The sequence below is a fragment of the Carassius auratus genome, chromosome 13 (assembly GCF_003368295.1).
Source record: "Carassius auratus strain Wakin chromosome 13, ASM336829v1, whole genome shotgun sequence".
Classification (NCBI taxonomy): domain Eukaryota; kingdom Metazoa; phylum Chordata; class Actinopteri; order Cypriniformes; family Cyprinidae; genus Carassius; species Carassius auratus.
This window is the reverse complement of record NC_039255.1, coordinates 25798750-25813616: the sequence shown is the minus strand read 5'-3', so window position 1 is coordinate 25813616 and position 14867 is coordinate 25798750. Positions and strand designations below refer to the sequence as shown.

The window sequence follows — 14867 nt, the reverse complement described above, 5'->3', positions numbered from 1 at the left end:
TCATATGTTTGATGTGCTGATGCCAGCGCATCCACCACCCAACGCTGCTCGATGAGTTCCTATGTGGCCTCACGGAAATACCCCACAGTCAGAAACCAGAAACCTGCCAACAGAAAGATATTTCCCTACAGCATTCAGTCTGATACATTAAATTGAAACAGCTGTATGTATCATACTTGTGAAGTTCTCTGACCTCACAATGTCTTTACTGGAGGATTGGATGATATTGTTGGCTGTTGGGACCCCGACCTCTCTCCTGGAGCAGGAGAAGACAAGAAACGGTTCCTTAATCAACCAACCATCATTTGTTCAAATGATTGCCACTGGTTTATTCGCACTAATTAGGGATGTTCATTTTGGTTATTTTTCCTAACCGTCAACTGATGCTCGTTAACCAATTATTAACCGTTAACCGACAAGATTATTTTAAATTAGAATTGAATTAAATTAGAAAGGATAAGTGTCTGTGACCCATTAAAAATAATAACATTTGTTTCCTTGGGATGAATTTTACAGCGCTTCTGCAAGAGGAGAATAATATCTTAAAGCTAGGCTATATATAGCATATAAATAGGCCTAAATGAAAAATATATGTTTACTTGAATAATAAATTATGAAAATTAAAGAAAAATGCAGAGTTTCATAAAATTTTTGTGCTGTATGAAAGGAAACGGAAGGCAGAAAGCAGCATCCTATTTTCTTAAGGCTTATTTTACGCACATTTTTATTGTGAATATACACAAATAAAGACAAACTGTTTACATTTCAGATTATCTTCATGACTAAACGAAGTTGTTTCCACTGTAAGGAAAAACTTCAAGTGATTGCTGGTGCTGCATGTGTGCGCACAGTTAAGCTTTGCTACCATGACAATGCAGTCTGTTCTTTAATATAATGAGATACAGTCAGTCAAACATATGGAAAAATACACAGTGCTCAGTTTAAATATGTAATAAAATCTGTGCTGTTAAGTGTTCGTAACGGTGTGATGTTATGCAAAACATGTAGTTTTACATGGATACTGGAACGTGAGTGAAGTAGGCTGTAATGAATAATAATTTTTCATTCAAACACACTGCGAATACGGAAACATTTGATTTTGTGTCGAATGAGAGACCCAGCATTGGTTTCTGTTTCGTTTTAGCCTAAATGAATTTGTTTTGGCTTGTCATTTATATTGCTAGCTTCTTATATTTTTAATTCTTGTTTTTTTCTAAATACTGTTCATTGAAAGGATTTTGTTTAGTGAGGGGAACTAAAATATCCTAGCGATGTTTACAGTTTATTATAATGTTTGTAAACATTACGTGTTGGCAATAGGCCTATTTCTGAATGAAATAAAAAAGCGACAATCTATTTATATGCGTAACTTTAACCATGCACCAAAACTTTTACAATATTTTTATAAATTGCTGAAAATAAACAAGTAAATAAATGACTTTTAAACCGTTTAACTGATTGTATAAATCGGTCAAAATTCTTAACGGTCGTTAATGGTTAAAATGAACATCCTTAACACTAATGATATTATTTTGGGTTGATTCAGGGCTGTTGGGAAATTGGTTAGAATAAAAGCGTCATAGTTAAATGAATTCACCCTACATTACACAAAGAGCTGCTCCAAATACTGTCTCATCGCTTTCTGCTCCTTGAGCTGGCTCTCCTCCTTCCGCCGGCAGAAACAGATGAAGATGTCTGTTCTTCCGGCTTGGCCGGTCTGTCCAGATCGGTGGATATATGATTCCACATCCTGCACTCACAACACAAGTTTAGGCTTTTAAAGACTATATTAAACTACAAAATCCTGTCAGCTGTAGGGGTGTAGGGGTGTAACAGTTCACCGAAGTCACGGTTCGATACATACATCGGTTTTGGGGTCATGGTTCGATATGAGTTCGGTACAACAGGACATTTTTTTTATTTATTGAACAGACAGTATTGCTACATACATGCAGGAGTTATTTTGGATTGGAATTAGATTTTGTGAAATTATGCTACATAAAGGCAACAAAAACAGCAGAAGGGCTGAACAATAAGTTTACAGAGTTTCACTTGGTTATCCCTGTAAACAAAGCTGCTGCGCTTATGAATACTACTTTAATATGCATGATCAGGGTTCCTCCAGTCTGGCCCTGGAGGGTCACTGCCGTGAGAGAGTTTGGTCTCGGAATAATATGGAAGTAAGTGGAAAAGAAAACGCCATTGAAACGTGTGCAATTCTGGAATAGGGATTGGCCAAAACAAATCTAACAACTGGTTCCAATTAATAGCCCGAAACTTTCCCTGTCTGTTGATTTAACACAAGCAGGTGCTTCTTTGAGCTCTTGAGTGTCATCTGAACTTGCCGTTCTTGTTTCGGTTTAGTGTAGAGCGTCTCTTCTTCTGCTCTTTCCTGTTGTGACAGTCAGCGATGCATTACCGTGAGCGCCCCCTTCTGCACTGATCACAGATGACTGTATTCATCATCTGACTGAACTGGACTGAGACATCTGTACCGTGACTGATCGGGACAAATACATGCACTGTTACACCCCTAAACAGCAGAGTACTGTTAACAAAACATGTGCTGAAATACTAAGAAAAACAGTTTACTTCACTCTGAACCACATGGAGCGGGACAGGAGAGTAAAGCATGGTTCAGTGACAGGCAGCAGATGTACGAGCAGCTGTGGTCATGCACCTGTCTGATGGAGGTGTTCATGGAGAGCTCCGTGGCCTCTCTCATGGTCTCGCAGAAGTCTGCCGCTGTACACCTGAATCACATCACTGATGACGGACGCCCGCTGAGACGTGACATGCAATCGCCAGGTGCAGCGTGCAAGAAAACAAGCAGGCCAGAGCCAAATCAGATAACAGATATGATGATTTCAGTCAAAACAAAAGCAGCTAAAACTGAGTGGTATAATGATTATGTCAGCAGTACCTGGGACAGAGGACGTGTGTTACCCAGTAATCACAAATCACACAGTTAATGGAAAAAACGTTTGTTCAGAAAAGCTTGTGTAGTGTGAAGCAGAAACTCTGATTTACCTTCCTGAACTGAACTGGTGAAAGGACACCCAGCTCATTGATTGACAGCTTCTGAACAGGTTATGCCCTCATTTGTTTTCCTTCGTCACATTACACAACACCAAACTGAATGTCTCTGAGTGTAATGCAGATTCTGCTCATTGAGTTTCTGTGGCATTGAGAGTGTTACAGTGCCGCCTAGAGGAGGAAACTCAACTCACCTGACAGAGACCCCACGTCTCATGATGGGACTTAGGCCCAATAATTAGATATCGCTAAACGATTTTCTCAAATATTACTTATTCGAGAGAGAAAGAGAGAGAGAGAGAGAGAGAGAGAGAAAGGGAAATGGCATGTATTCGCGTCTGTGCATTTATCTTTTTAGAGTGAGTTTACTTAAAAACAGTGATTGTATCCTCTCGTCGCTGTAAAATATAAAGTAGCGATTCCGTATTTAAACTGTATTTAATAAAAGTCATGGAGTGGTGTTGACAAGTTTATTTTCTCCTGGATGTGTGAGCTGCGTGATTTCCGATATGTGTGTGTGTGTGTCAGTAAGCAGCTCATTAATACAGAACGATGATTAAAGGCTCTAATGCACACCAGCACAGCAGTATATGTGTGTGTATTGTAAGAGCTAGACGACGTATGATGGCGTGTGACATCATAGTAGTGGTGTCCCAATCCTTAGGGGAATATTTTAACGCCTACCCCTTGACACTCTGTTTCAACCCAGCAGGCACCGGACGTCAATATAACGTCATGCTGACATTGGATCCCAACGTTGGTCAGACGTTGTAATTTGGTTGAAAATGAAAATCGGGTTGACGACAGAACCCAACGTCATATTGACGTCGATCTCCAACGTTGGTCAGACGTTGAATTTTGGATGAATATGAAAATCTGGTTGACGTCAGAACCCAACGTCAGGCTGACGTCGTTCTCCAACGTTGGTCAGACGTTGAATTTTGGATGAAAATGAAAATCTGGTTGACGTCAGAACCCAACGTCAGACTGACGTCGATTTCTAACGTTGGTCAGACGTTGAATTTTGGATGAAAATGAAAATCTGGTTGACGTCAGAAACCAACGTCAGACTGACGTCGATTTCTAACGTTGGTTAGACGTTGAATTTTGGATGAAAATGAAAATCTGGTTGACGTCAGAACCCAACGTCAGACTGACGTCGATTTCTAACGTTGGTCAGACGTTGTATTTTGGATGAAAATGAAAATCTGGTTGACGTCAGAACCCAACGTCAGGATGACGTCGATCTCCAACGTTGGTCAGACGTTGAATTTTGGATGAAAATGAAAATCTGGTTGACGTCAGAACCCAACGTCAGGCTGACGTCGATTTCTAACGTTGGTTAGACGTTGCATTTTGGATGAAAATGAAAATCTGGTTGACGTCAGAACCCAACATCAGGCTGACGTCGATTTCTAACGTTGGTTAGACGTTGCATTTTGGATGAAAATGAAAATCTGGTTGACGTCAGAACCCAACGTCAGGCTGACGTCGATTTCTAACGTTGGTTAGACGTTGCATTTTGGATGAAAATGAAAATCTGGTTGACGTCAGAACCCAACGTCAGGCTGACGTCGATCTCCAACGTTGGTCAGACGTTGAATTTTGGATGAAAATGAAAATCTGGTTGACGTCAGAACCCAACGTCAGGCTGACGTCGATTTCTAACGTTGGTTAGACGTTGCATTTTGGATGAAAATGAAAATCTGGTTGACGTCAGAACCCAACGTCAGGCTGACGTCGATCTCCAACGTTGGTCAGACGTTGAATTTTGGATGAAAATGAAAATCTGGTTGACGTCAGAAACCAACGTCAGGCTGACGTCAATCTCCAACGTTGGTCAGACGTTGCATTTTGGATGAAAATGAAAATCTGGTTGACGTCAGAACCCAACGTCAGACTGACGTTGATTTCTAACGTTGGTCAGACGTTGCATTTTGGATGAAAATGAAAATATGGTTGACGTCAGAACCCAACGTCAGACTGACGTCGATCTCCAACGTTGGTCAGACGTTGCATTTTGAATGAAAATGAAAATCTGGTTCACGTCAGAACCCAACGTCAAGCTGACGCCGATTTCTAACGTTGGTTAGACGTTGCATTTTGGATGAAAATTAAAATCTGGTTGACGTCAGAACCCAATGTCAGGCTGACGTCGATCTCTAACGTTGGTCAGACGTTGCATTTTGGATGAAAATGAAAATCTGGTTGACGTCAGAACCCAACGTCAGGCTGACGTCGATCTCCAACGTTGGTCAGACGTTGAATTTTGGATGAAAATGAAAATCTGGTTTAGGTCAGAACCCAACGTCAGGCTGACGTCGATCTCTAACGTTGGTCAGACGTTGCATATTGGATCAAAATGAAAATCTGGTTGACGTCTGAACCCAACGTCAGACTGACGTCAGTCTGCTACGTTGGTCAGACGTTGCATTTCGGATGAAAATCTGGTTGACGTCAGAACCCAACGTCAGACAGACGTCAATCTCCAACGTTAGTCAGATATTGCATTTTGGATCAAAATGAAAATCTGGTTGACGTCTGAACCCAACGTCAGACTGACGTCAGTCTGCTACGTTGGTCAGACGTTGCATTTTGGATGAAAATGAAAATCTTTTTGACGTCAGAATCTAACGTCAGACTGTCTGAAAATGGAATACACAAATGTTTTGTGGTTTTATCAGAAAAATGACTAAGAGATGAACTGGATTATAACAAATATGATTTATTTATTCACATGTTGTATCATTTACATTTAACATGGAACAGAACATTTACAAAATAATTACATTTTAACATCAACATTATTGGAACTGAATAGTTTTGAAAACATTAACATACATTTTATTAACATCTTTCTTTTTTTCCTGCCACCTCCACCCACCCTGTCTGGTGCACAGTAACGTCACAAGGGCTGTGCAAAGTGTGCAACTTCACTAGGCCTCACACCTCTAGAGGGCCTCGCCTGCATTTTATGTCATTTATATCTCATTTTTATTACTATTTTTTCCACCCATCTTGTCCTTTGGTAGACTAAAATAGTCATAGCGGATAGACAGTACAAGACTCTAAGTATAAGAATGAGTAAAGCTGTTTGTTGATAGGATGACAAAAAGTTATAAAGTTTAACTTTTAAATGGTCTAGAGCCCTGCATTTCACCCTGACTTTTTTTACACTCCAGGCTGGGTTTCGGGCCAATTTCCACATCATAGTTCAGATGCGGGCTGTCCTTAGGCCTGTTTAAGGCTTCTCCTTATTTTTATATTTAAGACATCCATCAATTAGTGATGAAAAAATTGCCGCACTGAGGGAAACAACACGAGACCGGGCTAACATGACTGTCAATAGCGGCTTAACAGTGTTAAGTGTCCCGCAGCATCACAGTGTTCTGCTTTTAAATGCACGCAATAGGCTTAAGCTTGACATAAAGCATCTTCAAAAAATTATTACCATAAATGAGTCATGGGGTAAATAGGAATGAGATTGAATTATTTACTAATAAATTGTTTTCTGAGTTGGTGTAGCAAGGATGATGTTGCTAATCCTGACTCGCCAACTCTTAATTTTACAAGCCTTAAGAGAAAAGTTCATCTTTATGGATTATCTTTATAATGAATGAGTTTTTGTTTCTGATGTGTTGTATTTTGTTAAGTAGTCATTTAAAGTTTTCTATAGATATATTTGTCACGTCCGTGAGTCATGTATTCACTGAGCTTTGGTTCATTTTTGTTAAGTGCTCCTGTTCAAGACGAGACGGTAGAAAGCGCATCATGACTATTTTCTTTTTTTTTTATAAAAGCACAACGATTTGTTGATAATGTGATTGCACACAAATAAAAGTAGACAATTTACAGTTACGAATGATGTATTACTCTTACCTTTATGAGCAAAAATTACTGCATATCCACTGAAAAAAATGCAAGTGATTGCACTGGCCAGCACGCTTTTGCTTGCACTCTCCGCACAAACTACTGGATATAGCGCACATTTATCTAGGTTTAATTTTTAAAAATACTTGAACTGTTTTATATATCTATAGATTTTATTTTAGGCAAGTCGTGATGATTTAAGAAGGCTAAACTGATCCATAGGTTCACTGTCTGGCACTGGCCGCTTGGCCATTAAAAAAAAAATCTAGGTCTAGGGATAGGGCTTAAATTTGAGGTCCGTGCAAGGCTCTAGGCTGGTCTGCCTCAGTGGTCGAGATGGCCAATCATATCAAAGAATGTGGGTCTTACTGTCACAACATAACTAGAGTTTGTGGAAAAATGTAAGCAGTAGCCTACGGTATTAGAGAACTGTTTTATGATTGAAATGTTCAGCGACCAAACATAATAGACTATCTAGAGATGCAAACTACTCAACCTTTTATGAAATTTCGCCCTTTTGAATTGAAAAAATGCGATAGGTTAATGATTCATGTAAAACATAAAATAAATGTGACAATAGACATTTGCGTTTTCGACTATTAAACATACGAATAAGAGTGAGAGTGCACATTTTAAAAGAAAATATTATTTTCAAATAGTGCAAATTGATTTTAGATGTAAAATTCAGCTGCAAAAACCTAGTACCGTTTAATTTCACTTTAATAGCAATAAACAGTTTATTTTCTTTCCCAATAAAGTGAAATACTGAACATAAACATAGGAAGATGAGAAAATATTGGATCGCTCTTTCCATCTGAACTCTTCATTTATAACTGTCTACAAGCCTAGAACTAATTTAAGCATTCTTATTAACTTATTATAATTATGATTGTAGATCCTTATGAGCTAGTGTGTGGCCATGATTTGTGCGCAAGCATGTCAGTGAGCAAGGCATCACAATCGAACAGATGCATGTTAAAGTTGAGTTTGTTGCGGTTCTGGCTTTGCTACCGTTTGGACGTTCTAGCCTACTGTTCTGCACTTCGCTTATTATTTCTGTACTTTTCTCAGATTTTTCTACGATTTTTTACTTCAGCAGATCAGCACAGTGCTCAAACAAAATATTTTTGGCACAAACGCTAAAACTAAAAACTTTTTTTGACTGGAATAATACTACAAAAGAAGACTTTGCCTCCCACTGCCAGCAGCTTACATTCTGGAGATGGGAAAACAACTGCCTACATTCAAATGGAAGAGAGAGAAAATGCCTCCTGTTGGATCTACTTGTTGCATGAACTGCTGCAAACTTCTACAAAGAATTGTGATTCTTGAAACAAAGTTACTTGCTGGACTTCCAAAACAGGCGAAACACTCAGCAGACTGTCGTCATGGACCCTCTCAGCATACAGCCGGTGAGTCCCATGAATCTTCTGAATCTCAACAGTTTGTACCAAGTGTAGAGGAACAAGCCGAAACGGATCATCACACTAATCGATGGCACAAACAGGGTGCAAAACCCAGAGGAACACAAGACATCAGATTGTCATGAGTTTCTCGTATTGCTGCCGTAGCTTTCTCTACCCCAGATTCAACTATGACAAGGCTTGTAAATACCAGTATTCTACCTCCCACTATACATCTTGAAAACAGATTTGAAGAATTAATGAATGCGGGTGAGGAATCCCCAAATGTGATTAGCAGCTAACACCGTTACTAACAGACAGTGACATTCAGCTCAGAGCGTAGCCGAGCCTAGGACACTGATAGTGGGTGACTCTATTATCAGAAACATCCGTAGCAGGACTACAATAACATGCTGCCTTCCTCAAGCAACGGTCTCTTATGTGAACAAGGAACTTCAGAAAATGAAGCACAAGACTACAAATCTAATTATCAATCCATGTGGGGAAGAATGATACTCTCAAAAAGCAGTCAAACATCCTTAAGAAGGACTTCAGTGAACTCTTTCAAACACTTTGAAGACTCTAAGTTCAGTCATTCATCAGTGGACCACTCCCAACTGATAACACCATGCAGCCACAAAAAGCACTGCTGATGGACACCATCCCGGTAGAGACCTGCCCTCAGAGCTCCTCACAGACAGACTGTGATGTATCAAAACAGATACAAGACTCAGTACTCAAGGATGACTTTCTTGAAGACAGCCGGGGAAGCCAAGACAACATATCACAGCCACAAGAAACACCAGAGACACAACCCATCTCACCAGACACATTATTCCTCTCTCCAGCATCTCCACTTCTGTGCTTTTCACTGAAAATGGTAGAATTGGTGTATGCTTGGACTAAACTCTCTCACTCATTCGCTGCAAGCCCGCAAATGTCAACAAGAAAACAGCAGGGTCCCAAAACATCAAACCAAAAACAACTGATAGAAGCTCTCAGTGATATGTGTCGGGTCCCTGCTATTATAACCGCAACATTCACAAATGTTTAAAGAACAAGTGGGAACCCAGTGTGCCTGTAGCTTTCTCAATTTCACTTTTATCATGTGACAGAAAGTTTAAGGCCATCTTAAGCCGAAGGGCAAACTCATCTAATATGCATCAAACTAAAACTGATGTAATGACATAAAGCACTGCCATCAAGTTAGCATCTTTAAACATTCGCTCACTAAATCAGTCCTCAATGAAGCAGTCCTTCCTAACTTCACTTCCATGAGTGTTTGCAGGACTGTTAGGAGAGGTGGAGGTGGAGCTGCTTTTTTAAAGATGTCTATCAATGCAAACAAGTGTCATTTGGTCATGACTTGTCTTTTGAATATTTAGGGATTGTGCTAAAAGGTGCTCAACACATTCTTTTTATTATTATTTACAGGCCTCCAAAATACTCTTCAGCATTTGTTGAGGTAACAGAAATGTTATCAATGATTTCCTCAGAGTTTGACTGTTTTGCTAATGCAGGGGATTTTAATTTTCACATAGACAATGCAGAAAACAAAACTACAAAAGAAATGATAACAGTTCTAAATACCTTTGACTTGATTCAGCATGTGCATGGACCCACACAAAGGTGGACACACTCTAGATGTAATCATCAGTAGGGCTCTAAACATTTCATTCATTGTTATTAAGGACGTAGTACTATCTGATCACTTCTGTATTTTCTTTGATATATTGATCTCTGCTACCACTTACTCTAGAACTGTCTCTGTCAGAAGGATATGCTTTCAAATGTAGCCGCACTTAATAACCAGAGCCGTAGTTCGCTGACAAGTGGTGCATTATTGCGTTCAAAATCGCAGAAGAATCTCATGCGGTTATGAAAGTGATATTGCGTAGCTTGTCAGCGAACTACGGCTCTGTCTATTAAGTGCGGCTCCATTTGAAAGCAGGTTATTGACATCAACCGCTAATCACCGACACCGACAATTGCATGCAATTAATAGTGCAGCCCTAACAAGAACACTAGTGTACTATTTACGGAGGCCATATCTTTAACACCACGTATTTTTTGCTTGATATTCTCCTTGATTCCTTCAACTCAAAAGTTAAGAATGTTATTAATGATATTGCTCCAATAATAGTCAGTAAGAAAACAAACAACATTTTGGAAGACATAGTGCAGCAACTAAAATCATCAACTTGCTATATTGACACACTTCCCGCATCTTTTTTCAAAAGTGTGCTTAACTGTTTTGAAGTAAATCTCTTTCTGGGACTTTTCCAAACTCCCTGAAAACTGCAGTTATTAAGCCCCTCCTGAAAAAGAGCAATCTTGAAAACACCATTTTGAGCAATTATAGACCAATATCTAATCTCACTTTTATAGGCAAAATTATAGAAAAGGTAGTTTTTAATCAGCTGAATAAATACTTAAACATCTGGTTTCAGACCGCATCACAGCACAGAGACAGCACTCATTAAGATAATAAATGATATTAACTTAAATTGTGACTCTGGCAATATATCAGTGCTGGTGTTGCTAGATCTCAGTGCTGCGTTTGACACTGTCGATCATAACATACTACTAGAGAGACTGGAAAACTGGGTCGGGCTTTCTGGGATGGTACTCAAATGGTTCAGGTCATACTTAAAAAGGAGCGATCATTATGTGAGTCTAGGAGAGCATAAGTCTAAGTAGACATCCATGATATGTGGAGACCCACAAGGTTCAATTCTTGCACCGCTCTTGTTTAGCCTGTATATGCTTCCTCCAAGTAAAATAATGAGAAAGAACCTAATTGCCTATTACAGCTATGCTGATGATACCCAGATTTACCTAGCCTTATCTCCAAATGAATACAGCCCCACTGACTCCCTCTGCCAATGCATTGATGAAATTAATAGCTGGATGTGCCAGAACTTTCTTCAGTTAAACAAGGAAAAAACTGAAGTCATTGCATTTGGAAACAAAGATGAAGTTTTTAAGGTGAATGCATACTTTGACTCTAGGGGTCTAACAACTAAAAATCAAGACAGGAAACGTGGTGTGATTCTGGAGACAGACCTGAGTTTCAGTAGTCATGTCAAAGCAGTAACTAAATCAGCATACTATCATTTAAAAAACATTGCAAGAATTAGATGTTTTGTTTCCAGCCAAGACTTGGAGAAACTTGTTCATGCTTTATCACCAGCAGGGTGGACTATTGTAATAGGCTCCACACCGGCCTTCCTAAAAAGACCATTAGACAGCTGCAGCTCATCCAGAACACTGCTGCCAGGATTCTGACTAGAACATCTGAGCATATCACACCAGTCCTCATTAACTTCCAGTTACATTTAAGATTGATTTTAAAGTACTTCTACTTGTCTAGAAGTCACTCAAAGACCTAGGACCAAAATACATTGCTTCCAGAATCAGCCTCCAGAAGAGATCAGATGTGCTAAAACACTAGTCACATTTAAATCTAGACTCAAAACTCATCTGTTTAGCTGTGCATTTATTGAATGAGCACTGTGCGATGTCCGACCTGATTGCACTGTATTTTATGTATTAACTGTAAGATCATTTTCTATTTCTAACTGTTTTAAATTCAAGTCAATTTTTAAATAATTTCCAAAGTTTTAAAATTGCTTGTTTTAGTTTTGTTCTTCATGATTATTTTACTTAATTTTATGTAAAGCACTTTGAATTACCATTTTGTTCGAAATTTGCTATATAAATAAACTTGCCTTGCCTTGCTACAGCAACCTCCCCCACCACACACACACATACACACGCAAAATTGTAGAGGGCCTCGCACATCAACTTTGCACAGGGCCTCTCACCCTCCTTGCGACGGCTCTGCTGGGGCATATTTTAAACAAAAGGCAGTGGCTGCTGCAGTATTTGCCCCGTCTCTTTTGATGTTTTCTGGACACTCTCTGTAAGAAATATTTGAATAAGAAAATGTGTAAGTATAGGATATGATGCACTATAGTAATCACTGAATGTAATCATTAACCACTTTTTTATGCCTTCCACAGAATACATTTAGACCACTTACACTATTGATTTGGTTTCTTAGAAAAAAATAAAAATCTACCCTAGCTTTAAGAGCCATGAATGTAAATTACATGCTATAAGTCATCAAAATATATTTCAGCTTGTGATGCAATTGACAAACACTAAGCAGACAATCTAGCAAAAGAAAACCATGACAACAAAGACACATTGCAGTATTTTTTTGCAGAGTGTCTTAAGGTAAATTAACATTTAATGTCTAATACATTAAATGCAAAAACAATTGTTAGAGAATGCAAAAACAATTGTTAGAGTTCTGAACAATAAAGATAGGCTGGCAACAGGAATGACCTGCCAATCAATAAGAAGTGTATATATGGAAGTTTGTGTGATTTCTGTGTGACAGATGAGTACCTACAATACGAGGTTACTGGTTTTCACTAAACCAACTAAAACAGAAACTAAACAACGCTGAATGTCACAATGATATTATGCTAATATTTGTATTATATGTTAATTTTGTTTTACCTGTGACAACAGTGTACAGATTGTTTTTGGTGAAAGCAAGCTTCCCCTTCCCCCACTTCATACTGAAACAGGCCATGACCTCATTTTTCATCAACCTGTGGATACAAGAGTAATGCCCAAATAATTAATTATACATGACACATTATGAGGCAGGTGTTATAGTTTCTGTTACGTGTTCATCATGTCTAGTATAATGCAGATATCATACAGGTCCTCCAGTTGGTACTAGATTAAAAGTCATAGGCTCACCCAAACTGGCAGGTTTTTATCTTATTGCAAAACAACTGATATTGTGCAATTTCAAAATTTAAAACCAACACTATTTCAACAACTTGGCCTGTAAATATTAATTTCATTCATTTTCTCCTTGCTAGCAACTGTAAAGTGCAAAATTATAGGATAACAGAAGAGCACACAAGAAAACCAGAAGAATCAGATTAACTACCTTCAATCTATTAATATTTTAATCTAATTAATGTAATATATTAAAGCAGATTGTTCTAGCGGCTCTTTTATAAATGAACAAAAAAACATACCTTACAACAATATGGCTTCTTCAGAACATGGCAAAGAGATAAATGCAAAACAAAGCAAAAACAAAACAAAAGTTATAACCTCATATAGTATAGCCCCTAAATTCACACTATATTAAATACTATACCTTAGTGATAAACTTGAACCCCAAATATAAAACTAGAGCTTGTAGAAGAAAAGGCTGTTTTTGCTTAAAATAAATAAAAAAGGAGCCTCTTTACATCGTGTGTAGAAATCTGACAGCTAAAGGAGATCCAAAATTTATTAAACTTGTACAGCAGAATATTAAGTTACTATAAACACCTGTATAACTAATTCGCATGACACAATTGAAGAAAAAAAAGCAATGAATCGAACAAATTTCATGATGAAAAGCTTAACGTTAAATTATTCGAAACAATAATAATAATAATATAATAATTAAAAACATATGTCTCAAGTTTAAACTTTATTTGAACTGTTTTTCAGCGCTAACAGTTAGATGGCTTTAATGACGTTTTTATTTCAGGGATATAACAGTTAACGTTACCATTTTTTAATTAATTATCTCTACCCATCGGTCTTTCAGCTAAAACACTTCGATGTATTTGATACTTATTACAAGTAATATCATTATATAGGGGGGCATAAACACTTTTACGTTATACATGATCTAATACCCAGATATACTCACCACAGTTTGAGCTGTAAGTGCACCGCAAAAATTTTTTAAAAAAATACAAATAATAATCATAATAATAATAAAAATCCAAATAAAATAAACAATAATATACTTTAAATTAACTTGTATTATTCTGTAGTGCTTATTCACAAAATCCATACACAGAAAAAGTTGAAGCATATTCATCATTGATGGATGAGATCAACATTTAAATATGAAATTTGTAATTTTAAATTTTTAACTAGAATGTACTTTAAATATGAAAAATGCAAGTAAGAAGCAGCAATCAATCTGATCAATTATTTTATATATTTAAAAAAACATATATAAGAACAGACTAAATTATAGCAAAGGAATTAGACATTTAAATTGCATAATTATAAGACTGTACAATAAACAGTAATGCTTGCATTGTCTGCATGCACTCACTTTACTTTCCAACACAAAGATCAACAAGTTTATGTTTTGATAAACAATGTTTCCAGCCCAGAATTAAGTAAGCAATACTGTTTTGATCCTCCTAAATATGTCTTAACATGTTTGAGAGTGTTTGAATTGCATTATATTGCAAACAAGATTGTGTCACGGGCCAGCAAAGAAAGAACAAGGTCTGGGTCCAAATGCAGGGAAGATTAACTTTAACCCTCTGGAGTCTAAGAACAAAAAAGCCAACACGGCAAAAACAAAACCAAGATGCAAAAAAACACGAGAACCAGTAACACTTACAAGAAGTTGAGGTGACAAGGTGGGCGGGGTCAGAAAAGAGACAGGACAAAAGCACATGGCACCAAACAAACACAACACTCACAGAAGACTGTGACAGAAAGACATAA

At 37.8% G+C, this 14867-nt stretch overlaps 1 long non-coding RNA gene across 1 annotated transcript; it reads right to left on the bottom strand.

Annotated features, from left to right (window-relative positions):
- Window positions 1-12868: 12868 nt before the first annotated feature.
- Window positions 12869-14078, bottom strand: LOC113113121 (uncharacterized). The gene is made up of 3 exons (XR_003293540.1): window positions 14047-14078; window positions 13376-13393; window positions 12869-12934 (listed from the first exon to the last, which is right to left on the bottom strand). It is a non-coding gene; the product is annotated as an uncharacterized LOC113113121 (long non-coding RNA).
- Window positions 14079-14867: the final 789 nt, after the last annotated feature.